The sequence below is a fragment of the Ambystoma mexicanum genome, chromosome 13, assembly GCF_040938575.1.
Source record: "Ambystoma mexicanum isolate Mex_15411 chromosome 13, UKY_AmexF1_1, whole genome shotgun sequence".
In the NCBI taxonomy this organism is placed as follows: domain Eukaryota; kingdom Metazoa; phylum Chordata; class Amphibia; order Caudata; family Ambystomatidae; genus Ambystoma; species Ambystoma mexicanum.
The window spans coordinates 681,103,238-681,121,975 of NC_090938.1; the positions used below are offsets into that span (position 1 = coordinate 681,103,238).

Here is an 18,738-nt window from a genome sequence, read left to right on the forward strand (position 1 = left end):
AAGCTAACAATGGGACCAAACCTGGTTTGGCATGCAGAGTAAATCTCAAGAAGGACCTTTCCACAAAGAAATGGTGAGAAAAGAAGACCGGGCCATTTTGACAAATATGGCACCCCTGGGTGCTTTACTGCAGCTGCGAGCGCAGCCCGCGGTAAATGAACACCACTGCCACCAGCCATTCAGTGAGGAAAGGGTAACAAAAAATGTTACATGGGAAGCTAGACAAAGGGGATACTAGGTAATCCCTCCAGCATCCTACTGTAAGAAAGTGTATGTTCGGTCTAGAAAGTTACAAATGTAAGTAAAGTCAATTTCACTTTACTGCTCTTGGAAACCTTTGGAAAATATGAAAGACTTCCCTGGGCCACTGCACTGAAGGTGCTGTGTGACCCAATGTAAAAGATAATGGCTATGGAGTTTGTCAGACTCCACAACCAAAAGAGAAACAGTGTACAAAATCACATTAAAGTACATAAGAGTGGGAAAAAGGGTCTCTCGCTCTCCAAGTAAAAAAAGAAAAATCAAGTCCTCAAAATCCAGCAAAGTTGCTGGGGGTCTCTAAGGTGGAGGGAATTAGCACATTTCTGAGAATTCTCCAACATCAGGCACACAGAAAACCAGGCCATTCACCCAAACCATTCATCAATAACACAGAATGTGGATTGGAGTATGCACGCAGCCTTTCGGAACACTACACTGCATTCACTCCAGTTTCAGTCAGGGCTGGCCCATGCACTGTCACACAACCAGACACCCACAGCACAAAATGTGAGTTGACTCCATACTCCTTTCATACAGGTCTCACCCAAAGGGAGTACCCGCACCTCAATCCCTGGGAAAGCTCCAGTCAGTCTGACAGGAGGCAGCCCCAGAGCCAAATATGGTTGTTCCAACCAAGTCAGTCAGGGAGGGAGAAAGGCACAGACTGGGTGGACATCTTGCCTTTGTCCAGGAATTAATTGATACCCATGGCAGGATCTGGGTGTCCCAAAAGTGGAGGACACTCAGACACTGTCAAATCAGTATGTAGCTGCCACCAGCCCATACCCTGCTCTGCTGGAAAAAGGTACCCACGGGTATACTCCCACCAATGGGTGCCATGATGTAAGGGGAGTTTTCCTAAAGTTCTACTGGCAGTAAGACTTTAGTAAACTATCCCAGTGGTTTGTCTTAGTATCAGTCTGTACTAGCTCAGGACCTGGGTAGAGTGGCAGAGCAGTCAGGCTCATCTTAAGAGGATGATGTGAGCTGTAGTTCAGTACACTGAATTTTAGCTAGACAGGCACAACAAAGGAGCACTTACACATAGTTCTATAAAAAGTATACATTTATTATATTTACACCAGAATCATCTTAAATACTTCAGACGTTTATACTTGAACACTTAGGATTACTTGATAATACACTTCAAAAGGGCACTTTCACTTCTGCGTTTGTTCGCGGTTAACAACGTTAGAAAGAGACAAGATAATGTTTTCATATCGGTTATTGTGGTTTTCAACGGTTTATACGGTAGTACATTTACTCTGCAAACACATAGTGAAGTCACTTAAAGGGAGGGAAATGGTTAGTTAGTGCAACATAAGTTTAGTTCAAGGTTCTAGAGACTGTTTCTTCGCCTGGTAAGTCTTTTGTCCAAAAACACAACCCAAGCTAAAGGTAGTTCGGAGAGGGCTTGACGTCTTGTCAAGCAGCAAATAATGAAGAGTTCCTGTGTATTTCTTCCAGTGTCTAGCGTTATTGAAGCAGAAAGTTAAATACTAACAAGGGAGACCTTAAAACAAACTTGAGAAGGGGACACAAGCAGCGGCTTGGGTCTGAGGTAAGAGGAGGTTGCCCAGGAAACGTCTACATGCACTCCTACGCTCTGTAGCGACTTCTTGGAATCAGGTAAGCAATACCTTTTTGCCCACAGTACCCTAGGTTAGAAGGAAAAAAAAAAAGTTTGTGCTGGGTGCTCTGCGATGTTGCAGCTCTGGACCCGACCTCTGGATTCCTTGGTCTGGTAACTGAAGGCGGGACAATGGACGGGATAGCTCAGCAGCAGTCTCAAGGAAGGATATGTGGCACGACTTTCTGCAACTTCTTGGTTCACTCTGTGGTTTTGGCACATTTTCTGCAGCACCAACAAAGGACACAGATCACCTGGTCAATCTTCACTTCCGGCAGTCTCACCTACGGTGAGGGCGACAGGGCGAGTTGGATCGGATCTCTGGAGTGTCGTAAGGGTTCAGCAAAGATTTGGACGAATTCTGCCTTTCCACGACCTTTTACTCAAAATGGGCAGCAGGTCTCTTGGTATTGGGGTTCTGCAGCTCTGGAAGCTAATAGGACCTCGGGAGATGGCTTGTTTCAAAGTTAATCTTGGGACTGGCTGTTCCCACGAGCCAAAGGGAAGGAGGAGTCTTCTTCGGAGCTCCTCTTACGCATATAAAACGGCCAGGACAGCAGTGGTCGCTTCACAGCATTGCAAAAGGTCTGCAGTGTCTCTTTTTGTAGTCTTCGGTTACTTCTGTTTCCAGTGGTCGACTTGCTTTTGACTCCAGAAGCCTCACCTTTTATACAATTCCAGCACACACTCCTCTGCAATCTCTCAGCATTTTACAGAAAGGGGTGTTGACTGTCCAATCGGGACAGCCAGACCCCCTGGGGGAGCTGGATCTATTCAGGCACTCAGGCAGACAAAGGACAGGGGGGTGGAAATCTCCTCCACTACTTCCTGCCTGCCCAGACACTCTGGCGGGAACCAGTAGGTATCCCCGCCTAGGATCCAAAGACAAAAACACACAGATCCTCTCTGCCCCCCCAGAATGGTAGAAGGGCTAACAAAGAACAACCATGCTAGTAATGATGAAAAAGGGAGGCCCCAATTTAATACTTGGGTGCCCCTATTGTGCCTACCGAGGCTAGTGTCATAGCCTGCGGTATAAAAAATACACAATAGTTGGTAGAACACATACACTGCCAACGGCTAGAACTAGCTGATTGTCTATGTGACTAAAGTCTGAGGAGCAGCAAGAGGTGGGATACTAGGCATCCCTTTGGCACTCCACTGAGGGTGGTGTGTGCCACTCTCTCAGACTAGAGTGTTTTGGGAGAGGCTTTGGGAGAGATACCAAGTATAAGAACAGTAGTTACTTGAGGATATAGAGAAAATCTTAAAGGAGGACCCTAAGGGTTCCGAGCAACACTGCCCATGAGGGGCTGTGTGCTGCAGTAGTAAAAACACAGATGCCTTTAAGAGCTATGGAGCAGACAGACTCCACAGTACAGGTAGAATACAATGAATAGAGTTCCAAAAGACAGAACCCACAAGAATTAATCAGAGAAAAAAGGTTCCACTCATTCAGGATTGAAGGAAAAGGTCCAGAAGTCCAGCAAAGAGTGCTGGGGTCTCACTAGGAGAGGGGATGAAGCAACCATGATAAATCTCCCTAACATAAGGATATCCCATGGGTGTTCACCAAAAGGAAAAATGAAGAGCTGCACTGCCAGAGGTCCAGGCTGGACGTCAGTGGCAGAAAACACACAGAGAAGTAGTAGGACAAGGACTAGGTGGCTGTGTCCCCCAAAAGGCATTCTCAGCATCACATTATACGTGTCCTCCAACTGGTGAGCTGTGGATCTGTAACCTCATGTCACTTAGACTGCTCAGCTTCAGGCGTGTGGATGGCTAGTAAAAGAATCCTGTGGTGACTAACAAGCTTTTTAGCATGGAACGCTTGGAGATTGGTCTTCCATACTCCGGCTGTTGTGGAATCTTCTAAAACCTCCAGAGTTCTTGGAAGTGAATCACTGTCTCTGAAGGAACAAAACGTCCTGGGTTCACAATGGGTTTAGTTAGAGCTGCTGAAGACTTTACAATTTCAACATGGTTTTTCTTTTTATTCTGATCCTGGTTCATCAGGGCTGAACAGCTCCACCTCATCAAAATGGCAGATCCACGATTCGCTCCTGCACTCTGGTTGGAATTTGGCAGCATTGAGCAACATTTGAAGGCGAAAATATGCACATACGGCCATACACCCAGCAGCTCTATCTAGGTAGTGATAGGAAGCTTCCATGAGGTCCTGCGCTACTTGTGGAGTCTTTCCCAAGTCAGGGTGGAAACCAGCGTGAAACTCGCGAGTAAGAAAGGAGTCCTAGTCGCCCAGGTCTTTGCAGAAGTTAAGGTTGGCAGTCGCCTTGATTATTTCCTCATTTGACTGCCTGAAGCACAGAGCAGAGTTTTGGTAAATCTTCCCTTCGTTATCCAGGAGACTATCCTCAGAGACAGAAGACTGAACAGGTAGAATGCAATGATGCATGGCTTTTACCAAAGAGTAGCAGACAATACTATAGTGGAATGAGCTGGAAGGTGCCTCATCCCACACATCTCATCTCCTGGAAGGGATCTGTATCGCATGTCTACCCTTTTTGTGACTGGTTGCACAGAAGCTGCCTTTTGCTAGAATTTCATGGCATCCCACAACATCAGGTTGAAGATGCCCAACCTTTCTGTCGCTTTTCTTAGAGGACTGAGGAAAAGACTTTGTCGCTTTGAGAGGACCGAGGAAAAGACTCCTTGGTGTAACTTTGGGCTTTCCGATACCGTTATCCCCAAGTAATCCATAATTCCTTGCACTGTATCATAGGATGCATGAATGGACATTGCTCTGTCTTTCCGAAAGACCATCTTGATAGCCCGAATATCTGCTCACCCTTGGCGATCAATTCCACCCGTGGGGGTGAAAAAGGCAGGGGCTAAAATGCATTAGGGGGAAGCAGTGGAAGAAATCAGAGTTTCCCCAGTGTGTGCTCTGACATAGCACGAGATACTTATTCCAGTGCCTGCCCAAAACGTGACCCAGTGACAGCTGTGGTAAAGTGAGCCATGACCTGCCACAGGTGAGGTGTGGCTGCGGTCATCGATAAGGCCACAGTGGTCCGTAGGGTAAACAGAGGAGCCAGGCCTACTGCTATTGAAGGCCTCCACAGGCCCTCGAGTGTCTGCCCGAAAAGCAAAGCAGGGTCGACCTCCGACTGGTCTGGCGTTAGGTAGAACGCCCTCTGAAACAGGATCCTCAGTACCAGCCTTGTCAGGAACCGAAGTCCCCTTGAGTCGAAGTCTGGTATGAAACCCTTGCAGGTTCTCAGCATGAACGCTAGTGCAAGTCTCCTCAGAGACCTCTGGCACACCCTGGTACTACAGTGGCTATCCACAACAGGACCCGAAGGAGCCCTCCTGCCTTGGATAATTCCAGGAAAAGTGTTGCCTGTGCAGGGAGCACAAGTAAAAAGAGCAGTCTTACCCTCTTGGAACAGACCAAGTTTGAGGTTATCCGGGACAGACAACCGAAAGATCCCCCCGCACCCTCTGCCCACACCGCATCAGCTGACTCGTGAGGGACTTGTACGAAAGTGCATCAGAGTGCACAGGCATCCCAGAGGTGAAGTAGGCCTAAGCAAAGTTTGCAAGGGTCTGCTGCCAAGAACGACCTGACACCATGTGCATAAATGTGCATACAGAGAAAATGACTTTAGCCACCATAAAAAGGGGAAGAAGTAAAGGGGGGGAAGCGGGAAAAAGGAAAAGATTGAAGTTTCTGCAGGGAAGCGGCAAGTACAAATACAAAACAATAGGAAGGGCTGTGTACAGCATCTGGCCAATCTGACGCAGTGAAAGGAGCGTTGAAGCCGGGGAAATAGGGTGTGGTCGCACTACGTGCATGTGGCACGCTTCCTGTGTTAGGGAGAATTTTCATTTCTGGACAAATTTTCTCCCACCTTAGAGACCTCCAGCTCTTTTGCTGGACTTAGGACTTTAATTTTCATTTCTGAGTGAGTGGGACCTTTTTCTCACTCCCGCTTGTGTTTTTCCCTGACTAGGATTTCATGTTTTCACTGTTTTTGGAGCCTGACAAACTCTATAGGCATCTGCCTTTTGTATAGTGACACATAGCACCCTCAGTGCAGTGTCACTGAGAAGTCCTTTGGATGTCTCAAGGTTTAAATACCTTGTCTTGGGTGAACTACTGTTCCCAAGAATAGTAAGGTGAAATTGATCATACTTACCTTTCTACTTTGTAGGTCCAGCATACACCATCTTATGTGGAGTACTGGGGGGTTACCTAGTAACCCCTTATCCTACTTTCCCATGTAACAATTTTTGATATCCTCACTATTTTAAATGGCTGGTGGCACTGGTTTAATTTTTACTACAAGTGTGCTTTTTTACCGCAGGCTGAACCCTCGGCTGCAATACAGCACTCATGTGTGACCATTTTGTCAAAGTGCCCCCTTTCTTCTTTTTTCACCATTTTATGTTTGAGAGGTCTTTCTTGGCTTATACCCTGCATTGAGGCACGTGTGAGCCCTTTGTGTATTTTGCCTTTGGCAGGCTTCAGCCCTAAAGCCCACCCCTGGCTCCAGTGTGTCTGGAATGGCAGGAAGTGAGGGAGGGTCCCGAAACCCCTGTCCTTTGTCTCTAGGTGTGCCTGAACAAAACCAGTCCTGATTGGCAAGCTGGCTGTCCGGGAAGGACAGTCACCCTGCTGTGTGATTGACAGCCTAGGGCTGTGAATGAATGAGAACAAGCTTAAAAGGCAAGGTTCTTGTGACTACAGGTAGAGTTGACTACTGGAATTAACATCCAAAGAAGAAATCGTGACGAGAAGTCCGCTGCAACCTCCTGGACCTCGAAGTGCCCGGTGAAGCCCTGCTGCTGTGCTCATCTCCTCTTTCGCATCAACAGAGAAGCTTCGGACGGAACGACTTCTCCCCTTGGGCTGGTGGGACCAACTAGCCTGTGACTAACTCCACTTTGGCGCAATCCCTGATTTGCTCTGCCTCTCCAGTCTTGCAGAAGCCCAATGCCAGGGGTCAAGTAGCCATAACCAAGTGAACTGTCTTCCGCGGAAAGAATCTGGCCAAAAGCTCCAGGAGCCTCCTAAGGACACTCTAGATCAGGATTTCCTGCTTCTGGAGTCCCCTCACCAGAGTCCAGGACCGAGGGAGCAAGTCCAACCGGATATTTGTTCTGCATCAGTGCGGTTTGCGAGGTGCTGAAACCACAAGAACCACTGAATCGAAGAAGATCCGTAGCTGCCAAAGTCCTTTCCCCGAGTATTGCCACAGGAGCCTGCCAGACGTCCTCCCTCTTGTCACCACGACTGAGGCCCAGGAACAAGGGTCTGCTTGGCTGTAGCAAAACGGAATCCAGCTGGACCACCTTCAAATCAGAGGTAGTTTGGGGCTTTGGGGGTACTTACCTTATTGCCCCAAGTTGTGTTTTCTCACTTGAGAATTGCATTGGCTTACCTTTTATCTGAGTGGATTCTAACTCCCCCTGAACAGGCTCAACAGCATGTGTTCCTTCAGTGATTTTCTCCAACTCTTTCACTTTGTGAAATACTTTGTCCAATTGACTTTGGCTGTCCTGGCTCCCAAAAGGCACCCTTCTAATATATGGACTTTGGCATTGCTTGTCCCTTAATAAGTTGTAATTTGTTGAACACTTTACTGCTGGGAAAGGCTTACCTAGATTTCATTAGGGGATTCAAACGGTCTTCAGCTATAAGAAAGTATGTTCTAACCTTTCTATTTTTTACTAATCCTTCCTTCCTGAAACCGAGAATCTAAAAATTATATTGGTGTTTAATATAAATGCAATACTATCCTTGTTACTGAAGTCACTTCAGGGTGTACAAGAAATGTATTAGCATTCCCAAAGCATATTCACCAATTGAATTGATTTTGAAAAGTATTTCCAAAGTTTGCTTGACTGTTACAAATAATTGCCCTTTTAAAGAATGCTCAACTAAAACTTGATATGTAAATAAAGAAAGGCATTACTCACTGTAATAGCATTTCTGATTGTATCTGCATAGATTCACATGCTGTGCCTATAGTCTGACATCTAGTGGAAATCGCGGAGCATTGCATTTTTCTTTCGAAGATCGAAAGGGGACGTCGACATGGCGCGACTAACGCTATCCCTAATGTGAGGTGTAGTGTACCCAAAATCCCTCACGTGTCGAGGGCCCTCGGGATGTTTTTTCTGCAGTGAGGGAGCCTTATAGACCGCATGAGCGAGTACAGAAGAGAGAAGGTCTAAGAGGTCTACGTTCCTTCTACTCCATGAGGGGAGGAAGGGTGGGCGCATGTGAATCTAAGCAGATACAATCATCAGAAATGCTATTACGGTAAGTAATGCATGTCTTCTGGAGCTTGTGAATTGTCTTAGAATAACATGCTCTGCATAGACTAACGAGCAGTACCCAGAGATGGTGGTGGGATGTGTGAAGGAACAGTAGCAAAGATGTCTTAGAGCCACTTGTCCCACCTGAGAATCAGACCTAGAGTTTTTGTATAAAAAGGTGTACAGAACTCCAGGTTGCGGCTTTGCAAATGGAATCAAGAGGAACATTTGCAATGAATGCTATGGTAGCCCCTGTGCCCCGAGTAGAGTGTGCTGTAGGCGCGAAGGATAGCTCTCTTGGCAAGATCCTAACAGTGTGATGCAGTTAACAATCCACTTAAAAATAGCTGATTTAGAGACAGGGTCCCCTTATCTACCAGCTGCCACTTGAATTTGTTTTTTTTTTTCTTAGTGGCTTTGTCTGTTCCAGATAGTAAGTAGCCACTCTCCTTACATCCAGTGTGTGGGGGATTCTTTCCTCCATGTTAGTGGGGTTCTGGAAAAAGGTGGGTCGTTCTATGAACTGGTTTACATAGAACTTCGAGATGAATTTGGGCGCAAAGCGAGGGTGTGTGCACAAAACCATCTAGTCTTTGTGAATCGAGATGAAATAGGCCCTGAACTGAAAGGGCCTGCAGTTCACCAACTCTCCTTATAAAAGTGATCGCCACTAAGAAGGCCATCTTGTAGGTGAGTGTTTTAACGCTAGACTTGTGCAATGGTTCAAATGGAGGTCCTGTTAGTCTGGTAAGAACATCATTCAGGTCCCATCTGGGAGCTGGGTTGGAAATGGGGGGGGGAATGAAGCCTCTTCACCCCTTCCATAAAGGCTTTAATGTCAGGAATTTCCGACCATAAAAACTTGCTCTGCGATGTGGTGTACGACAAAAGCACAGCTTTAGAGAATTGAAAACCAGTCCTGAATCAAACATGTGGGTTAGGTACAGGACGATATCTTCAGGTAAGCATTCAATAGGATTGATGCCCTCGTCATTACACCAGATGACAAAGCTCTTCCATTTGCTGGAGTAGCAATGCTGGTGTTAGGTGTCCATGCTTCTCAGAGTATGTCCATGCATCTTTGAGGGAGCTGGAGGTGTCCGAACTCTATGAGTTCAGGAGCCAGGCTGCTAAGTTGAGAGTTTGAGGGCATGTATGTAGTGTTTCCACCTGGTCTTGAGACATGGGAGAACCAAGGCTGGCGGGCCCACATAGGGGCCACCGGAATCATCCTGACTGGCTCTTGGTGTATCTTGTGCACTATTCTGATGAGCAGGGGAATCGGAGGGGGGGGGATGTGGGGGGGTGGGGGGGGGGGGGTTTGGAGGGGGCATAGACAAATTTGCCAGACCATGTTATCCAAAGATCGCTCCTCTTGGAGTGGTTTTGAGGATACATAGAGGCGTAATCTGGGAATTGGGCTTTCTCCAGAGTGGTGAATAAGTTGATCTCTGGGAAGCCCCATTTTGTGAGGACGATGAGTACAATGTCCTCCTGTAGCCACCACTTGTGCTCTACGGGAAGGGGGGGGCAGTCTCTGCTGAGTACGTCCACCAGAAGATTAAGTTCCCCTGGAACATGTGAAAGGAGAAACATTTTGTGCTTGAGAGCCCACTTCCATGTGTTCTGGGTCAGTTTGGACAGCCCTAGAGAGTGAGAAGCCCCCTTGTTTGTTTAAGTAATACATGGCTGTAGTACTGTCCGCGAGGACTGGAACTGCCTTCCCCTGGAAATGTATTTGGAAGGCCTTTAGGGCCTTGAACACTGCTAGCAATTCCAACAGGTTGGGGACCACCCGCTGTGTGCCGTTTGTTGAAGGAGGCAAGCCCCCCACCCCATCAGAGATGTGTCTGTTGTGCGCGTGGCTTCTATTGCAGGGGTGGTGAAGCTTTTCCCCTGCAGAAGGTTTTCCCTTGACCACCACTGCAGAGATTGAACAAGGGCTGCTGAGACAACAACTATATCGTCCTGCTGGCCTGACGCCATTGGCTTGAGAGCCACTCTTGCATGGAGCGCATGTGCAGACGATCGTGTGGAACTAGGTAGACGCAGGAACAATCAACCCCTAACAGTCGTATGGCTTTGCATATGGTCACCTGGTGACTGGCTACATTGTGAGGGATCTGGAACAGCATTATTTGAACCCTCTCATTGGGGGGTGGGGGTAGACGAGGTCGTCGTAGGTGCGAATTAGAGCCCCCAGAAAATGTTTGATTGGGGCTTAGACAATTTTTTCTCGTTGATAGAGAAACCTAGGTTGAAGGAGATCTACAGTCTTCTGGGTATTTGTCTGGCATGTCCCGTAGGAATCCCCTGTTAAGAGTCGGTCGTTGAGGTAAGGATAGACTGGGAGGGCTGCCTGCGCAGGTGAGCAGCTACTACCGCCAGTACCTTCGTGAATACCAGTGGTGCTGAGGCAAAGCCGAAGGGGAGTACCTTGAACTGATAGTGGGTGTCCTCGATCGCGCACCCAAGGTACTCTGTGCGCTGGTAACATTGAAATCTGAAAGTATGCATCTTTCATTTCCAATGTGGCCATGTAATGCCCATACTGTAGCAGTGAGATTACCTCCTGCAGTGTTGTCATCCTGAATTTTCGAGGTTCGACATACTTGTTCGCTGGGCGCAGGTCTAAAACTGGGCACATGGTGAGATCTTTTTTGGGTACAAGGAAATACACTGAATAAATACCCTTGTTTACCTGGAGAACGGGGACGACCTCTATGGCGACCTTTTCCAGCAGGATGCGCAGATGTTCTGGCGACGGGAGTCTGCTTCTTGTGGGTGGTATAGAGGTGGCCAGACAAACTCAATGAAGTAGCCATGGGCAACAGTCTTTAGCACCCACTGGTTTTATGTGATCTCCCTCCCAGGCGTGGATGAATGACAACAAGCGACCCCCGACCGGGGAAGCATGGGGACCCAAACCCGCGATTCACTTTGAGGTGAAGGCCAGGGAGCCTCTAGGAGTAGAGATCCTGCCTCTACCCTTGCCCCTACAAGGGCCTCTATGTTGGTACTGGTGGCTACCAGATGAGCCTTGGCCGGAGGACCAGGGGGTATTCTCTGGACCATAGTGTAGTTGGGGAGAGAGGGGGAAAAAGATTGGCCACGAAAGGACCAGCGCGAGGTAGAGCCTCCACATTGGTGTAAGGGTTTAGCCGTGATCTGGTTGAGAGACTTAGTGTTTTGTGTTCTTTCTTAGTTGTCTCCAGGCCGTCATCAACAGCCTTCCCAAAAAGGTTTGAATCCTTCACCGGCTTGTTGATCAGAGATGCCCGAGTTTCGGGTTTTAAAGCCGGAATTTTTTTATCAGGAGTGTTTTAAGTAAGGTCCCCTGGGCTAGGGTGCGTCCAGCGCTCTCAGCAGATCCCAGAGTGTTCAATATGTTATGGGTGACTTGTCTGCCTTCAGCCACGACTGCTAGCAGGCTTGATCGGGTGGGCTCTGGAACATCTTGAAGACCATACTGAAATAGGTCCCATTGTACATCGCTGTAACTTGCCAGGAGAGTGGTACTATTTGTGATCCTTGTGGAGTAGGCTGCAGAGGCACTGACCCTTTTACCCAGGGCATAAAGCTTGTTACAGTCTTTGTCCGGAGGGGCTTTCGCCGAAGACCGTGGAACCCCCACCCTCTTCTGAGTGGTAGTGACCACCAAGGAATCTGGTGTAGCATGACCCCTTATGTAGAGTGGGTCGGAAGGTGATGTGCGGAATAATTTCAACCCGGGGGTTGACCGCCCGCGTGAGAGATGGGGACAGCAAGGAAGGAGCCAGGCGCCTCTTTACAGAGTTTAGTAGGGGGGTGGCTTGACTAGTCGGAGCCTTCTCCTTTAGAATATCCCCCATGACGTCTGTGTCTGGAGATGCTTCATGTGTTGCAATTTGGACATGATCGGCTGCACTTTTTTAAATGTCATTACACATCTAGTCAACAGGTAACAAATACCTCTGTGGATGAGAAGGGGGATCTAGACAGATGTCTGGGTCAGGGGTATGCGTTGGTGATAGCTGTGTCTTGGCCAAAAGGATTATCTTCATAAGTATACTCCTCTGTTGTTTCCTCTGGGACAAAGTTATCTTCCTGGTGTCCCTGTGCAGAGATGTGCAATTTCTGCATTTCGTAAAGAATGGGGCAGGAGTCCTCTTCCCTGGATCTTTTTTGGTGTAATGTACCTATCTGAAAAGACAATAAACTGGGCCATTTTGTCAATGTATTGTTCAAACATCTCCCTAGTCCATAGGGAAGATGCAGAAGGCTCTGGAGGAAAAGAATCCTCAGGAGGGGGAGATTTTCCCAATAGGGCCTTAGAGAGAGGCTGCGGGGCTTCAGAATACTCCTCTCAAGTAGAGGGGGTGCCTGTTAGGCGGAAACCTGTGCAGTTCCCTCTGGGACCACTGCAAAAGATTTAGGACTACAGGCGTTGGCGGTGAACCCACTTGGTAGCAGTCTGCACCACACAGATTCAAGTGGTAGCTGTGGCTGAGCAGTCAGACTTCTCTCAAGAAAAGTTGAGCAGTATGTGGAGTATACAAAATAGGGCAATTCTTCACAGCAAGACAAGCAAACACGCAACGAGGCTTAGTATAAAGATATTAAGGTATTTATTTATAAAAAAAACGTCTTTGAAAAACACCAAGTCAAATCACGGCAAACAAATCAAACACAATTACTCTACGAAGTAGACGATCAATCCCCCTAGCAATATCGACAACTCTAGATTCTACTGGTACCACTTATTTTCAGACAGAGGTGTATACCTCAACCCAGATGACACTTGAATATTAGTTAGGACGGGAGAGAAAAAGATAGGCAGGTTACGAAATCAACACAGTTTGATCCTAGCGGATAAAATGCAAGGCAGGAAGGCAAGAATCACAATAGATCGTAAAGTTCAGAGGCCAGGCCCACTCGGAGAGAGGCAAGGCGCGATGTCCCAAAAAGTCTCTAGTGGAGATGCATTCAAGTCTGTATCGCAAATTATTATCGGTGGATGGAACCAGTTCAGAACAACGAATGAGAAAAAGCTTGGAGGCGACCCAACGGAACGGAGAGGATTAAGACACCTCGCTCGAACCGATCGAAAGGGAAGCCAGGCGGACACGGTACCTTGTTGTGGAGGGCAGCTCCGGCGGGGGCAGTTGTTCCTGGTGGTGGATGCACGTCAGGTCTTTGCCAAGAGTAGAGATGATCTCGTCGAAGAAAATGAAGTCCGGTGCACCATCAGGGAAGAGACCAGCCGCGGAGTGCTCCGTCACAAGGCACCACCTTTTGGTTGCGGTTCAGGGGTAGTGGCTATCCGGTTGCCGAGGTGCTCTGCACGGGCAATTCGACCACTGCGTCCTGAGGCGAATAAAAAGCAAAGGGGACTGGTTGTTCCCACCAGTCAGGGGAAGAGACTCTCCGGCATGGAGATCTCCTCTGTCGTCGGGAAGTGGTGAGTCGGTTCCGCAGGGCTCCACCGGAGGTGTCGTCGTGCAGGTCGGCTCAGCATTACCCTCGTCGGATTCTTAGGTCCTGTGGCGACTTCTGAAGATCCAGTCCCAAAAGCCCTGCTTTTATGCAGAAAACCCCCATTCATTCAGCCTAGCTGTCAATCAACACATGCTAAGTGGTGAGCGGGAAGGCTCACCACCTGGGCCAATCACTCCAGAGTGCGACCGGAGTTGGCAAGGCAACTCGGTCCAGGGTGCCTAAACCCCCTCCCACACCCCTGTGGTAACCCAGACAAAATGGCACCACTTTGGAGGGTCTCTGTACAGAGCCCGCCAAAAGTGGAACAAAGGGCTCGACCTTTGGTTTAGGAGTCACAGAGACGAACACAGATGCCATTTTACAAACCGAGGTCTGGCAGAAAATACCACTCGATAAACCTATTTAAGATAAGTAGATCGGTGGTACGTTAGAGATTAATGAGAAAAAGTATCAATCTCCAACAATGGGACGAGTCCCATAGGGTTATGTTCGGGGACGAACATAACAAGTAGTTTCCACTGCCACCAGCCAAAACTCGACGAGGAGGGACGGGACAGTGCCCCCTCGAGTAACAGATCCAGGAGTAATCGAATTACCCCTACTAGTACGTCCACAATAAGATGGTTTGTACTAGTTCTGTTAGTAAATTTAGGCCTAGTAAAGCCAATGGTGACTTTACATGCCCGGGGAGACAGTAGTCAGTCCCCGGGTATGGAGTCTATGGTGGGAGATCAGCTAGTACGCCCCCGTGTTACGGCACGTAGGGTGCGGTGTAACACACATAGAAAAACATATGAGACCCTATGGAGTAAAAGACCCCATAGCCCATCGAACACATTGACATTTCAAAGGAATTACACACATACATGTCCAAGAGTGGGAGAAAAAGAGTCTCACTCTTGGCAGGATGGAAAAAACAAACTCCAGAAATCCAGCAAAGCTGCTGGGGGACTCACTAGGTTAGGAAATTCAGCCTAAACAGAGAATTCTCCCTAACAGTGCCCTTGTGCTCTGAGACAGCCAAAATGATAGCCTCAAGGTATTCGCACATTTTCGGTAGTTGTATAGAAGGTTTCGACGCACCCGATGGTGCAGTCGCGGTCGGTGACTCCACTGAGGCCTTGGGTGCTTGTGCACCCTTGGACAGTGTGTCGACGATGGTATGTTTTTTAGGGTGACCGCCCATTCCAGAGGCATGCCCAGTCGCATGCTGCGAAAGCGGTTGCGTGGAGGGTGCCGAACCGCGAGGTTCGGAAGGTGCAGTCGAAATTTTCAGCAGCACTGTTGGCGTTGTGCGCTTCTTTGACGATTCCGTCGAAGAGGCCTTAGGGTTTGTTTATCCGTGGTGCGTTGGTTCCCTCGTCCCTGGGGTGTGAGGCAGGCATTTGGGAGCCTGCAGGCTCTGCCGAAAGGTCAATGGTTTCCAATTCAAAGCCATGGCTGCTGAAGGATTCCTTGTTCGAAGCGACGGCGCCAATGGGGGAAAGGCTTTGGGCCTGTATAGCGTAGACTGCCCACCGTTTAGCGTTTTCGGTCATAAGAGCTTACAGGCCTTGCATGAGCGCTCGTCGTGGTCTCGAGGAAGACAATGAGTGCATCGGTGATGGGTGTCCTTCAAAGGAAGCATGCCGTTACACGACGGGAAAAATTTCCAACATCTCCTGCCGGAACAAATCCTATTCCGCAGGAGTGGAGTGCTTGTTGGGACAAGCCACCCGCCGACGGGAGTAGTCCTCGGACGAGGACTGGGAAGGCAACCGATGCCGGCGCTTCCGTGAGTGCCTCAAAGAGGCAGAGGAATGGCGGGACCTACTCCTGGACCGAGAACCCCCCCCCCCCCCCTGGACTTACGCCGACGAGTCACCCCTCGAATCGTCAGTCAAAAGCCCAGTGGATCTAGACTTCCACCTTACCTACAGAAAGCTTCTTACGCTCCTGCAATGCCTTCGATGTAAGCGACTGGCATTCTACACAGTCATCCGTGTCGTGGTCCTCACCGAGGCACCAGAGGCATGTGTTGTGCGAATCCGTCAACGACATCTTGGACCCGCAGTCCCGACACTTCTGAAACCCCGGCCGCGGGTGGAAGAAGACGAAGACATCATGGAAATCTTCACAACGAACAGGTTCAAAGAACCAAAAGAACAGAACTCAGAAGAACCGAGGTGCGCCGAGATCACGTTCGCAGAAAAAACGGAACTGAGGCTACGGGCGTTGTGCGTCCTACTGATAACATCCGGTGACGTCGGCTCGACGGAGGCCCTCGAGGACAGCATATCAACGTCATCGACGCAGGACGCCGAAAATTTTCCGAAGCAGCACAGCTGTGGTGATTACCGTCATAGATATGGAATACTTCAGAGGACCCAATCCCCCCGAATGGAAGGATACAAAGACTTGTTCTCAATATTATCCTAAGGAGGACGGGGTGAGGGGCAGACCAAAGCTTTGTGTTTACTTACCCTCCGCCCCCAATACTCCCATTTTCCCAGAGGACTGGGTGGGGGAGGGCAAGTACCAGTGGCAGCCACCACACACAATGGCAGGCGTTGTTCCAGTCGTGGTTGTACAGGTCCTTCCAGAGCAGGAACCCTTGAAGATGGGAGGCCAAAATGCGGCAGGAAAGTGAGCTAGTCAGTCCACCGGTTGGTCCAGCGACACTTCCAAAGGCTCAGGATGGCTGGATCCTCAAGAACACGTTGTGACTGGTTGGTCCCGCCAGTCCACCGATTGAAGCACTGCATTCACAGATCAGGTAGTCCAAGATGGCTTCACCGTGACAGACGCAGGAAGGGATGCTGCGTCTCTTCTGGAGTAGTCTTTGGATCTTCAGTCGGCTGTTCTTCTACAAGGGATTCTTGCCTCAAACGCTGATTTTAAGAAATGTCTGCAGGAGTCCTCTTATCCAAAATCCAGCCCAGAAGCAAGTCAAAACCCACCAATGGTAAGGATCTGCACCATTCACACAGACAGTTGTCCAATCAGGAACATTTTGTTTCAATCATGCCCCACACAAACTCGTCGGCATCATGGATATGGAGTGGGACCAGACCATCCCATCCACTTCTTGAGCCACTCACGAACAAAGACGCCACTAGCCCGCCAAAGCTGCAGCTTTCCTGGGAAAGTGCATGAAGTTATATGGGATTTCCTGACCTGGCAAGGCAGGAAGGAGGCCAAACAACAATATGGCCAAAGAACAAGCAAATGTTGCGTGGCGTGGCCATTTTAGGACACTAGCCCCATTTAGTAGCCATACACGGTAAAACCAAATGTGTGCACTAGAAATAACACAGAAATTGTACAAACATCATTTCTGCCACCGGCTTGTCTTTAGGCACATATAAATGTAACCAACAATCCCAAATGTAATGCATTGTAAGATGCTGTGTGCAATGTTAAAAAGTCACAAAAAGTAAAAGACAAAAAGCAAAACCATTTCCCTGTACTGATAATCTGAAGGACTGATCAGTTTTCCCATAACAAAATGAGCAAACTTCCAAGAGTGAAGCTGGAGGCTTCACTTCACTGTAAAAAGTAAAGCCAGGTTAAACAGCAAAAGCTAAAAGTTTGGGGTCCATAGAACTATAAATGGAAAGTTGCCAAATGAGAAATCCTGTGGGGCTCTAGGCTAAGACTAGATCAGTCCCAGAGGTGTTTCCACTCTATGGTGATGTTTAGGCCAGTTTTGTCCAAGCCTGGTGAGGGCTAGATTGATATCGCCTAGCCCTCATCACCTCCCTACCTATAGTTCTCACAGCATTCATGCTTGATCCCTGCCATCGGCAGGGTTGTTGATAGCCCAATTACTATTAGGCTATTGACCATTTCCCCACCCATTGTAGACACCCCCACTACTGGTGTCCCTAGTCCTTGATATCTCTCACACACTCACACACACACACACACACACTGAAGATAATGGTTGGTTAACCTTCTCTTCCACAGTTCCTAGAGGCCCTAGGCTGCATGTATTGCCGTATTTGACCCGATTTGTACGAGTCTTCCCATGCCACCCGCTGACATGGTACTCAGAGTCCGGTACCCCAAACTGGACTTATAGCACAGCGTCCCCGCTGCACCACAGCAGATGGTAAGCTGTTCTTTTTAAATACACCACCAGTGTATTTGAGGCACTAATCAGCCATTATTCATTAATATTTGAATGAAACATTGATTCCCTGAGATCCTGACAGCTATCCCTTCCCCCACAGATTACCTTTACGGACAGCACCACTACCAGTGATCATCCTGATGAAGGCCACCACCACCTCGGGCTCTTACCCAGCCCAGCTTGGCCGAAACACTTCCGTGTCGATGTTTTGTGGCACAACCCCTGTGTATATGTGTTTATAGATAGTGTGTACACTATTTTGTTTAGTACGCCCGGACCTACCTCAGTCCTGGGCCGCACCCTGTAAAAATTCTATGTCACCACTTACCTGTATGGTACACTTGTGCATCACTGTGGAAATTGCTCCTCGACAACAATAGAGGACGATACTCACCTGTATTTCCCTTGTAAAATAAACTTCTGTCCTTATACTTTTGTGCTTATCGAAAGTCATGTAAATGTTTCATTGTATTCATTTGTGCAAAATCGTTAGAGGGAAAATAAAATAGCTTCTAAACTAGACAGCTGTCTACCGATCTCTCACCCTGATTTCTAGCATTTTGCATACAGGTACCCCCCTGGGCATATCAGGACCCCACCAGGCACCCTTTATATATTCTTTTCTACATACTACTACTACTACAATGCCCTAATGTGTAAGGATGTGCCCCTGCACACCATATATCAAAAATAAACCCCAAAACCACAATACCCTGCAGCCAAACATCTTAAAACTGAGCAAACAATTTGTCCCCAGACACCTCAGCAACATTCACTGGTTCCTGTGCAAGCCAGGATCCAATTGAAGAGCCTGTGCCTCAGGTACAAATTGCTGCAACAAAAAAAGCCTCATTTCCCAGAAAAAATAAAACCCAAGGACCAAAAAGAACCTTGCCGTCAGAGACAACCATCTGATTGTCCCTCAAAGCAGATGCAAAAGCCAGGGAGACGGGCATTTCATGACAAT

At 48.3% G+C, this 18,738-nt stretch overlaps 1 protein-coding gene across 2 annotated transcripts in view; it reads right to left on the reverse strand.

The window, feature by feature from the left end:
- Nucleotides 1-18,738, reverse strand: part of FBXL20 (F-box and leucine rich repeat protein 20) — an 867,163-nt gene that overhangs the window by 147,092 nt on the left and 701,333 nt on the right. The window lies entirely within an intron of this gene.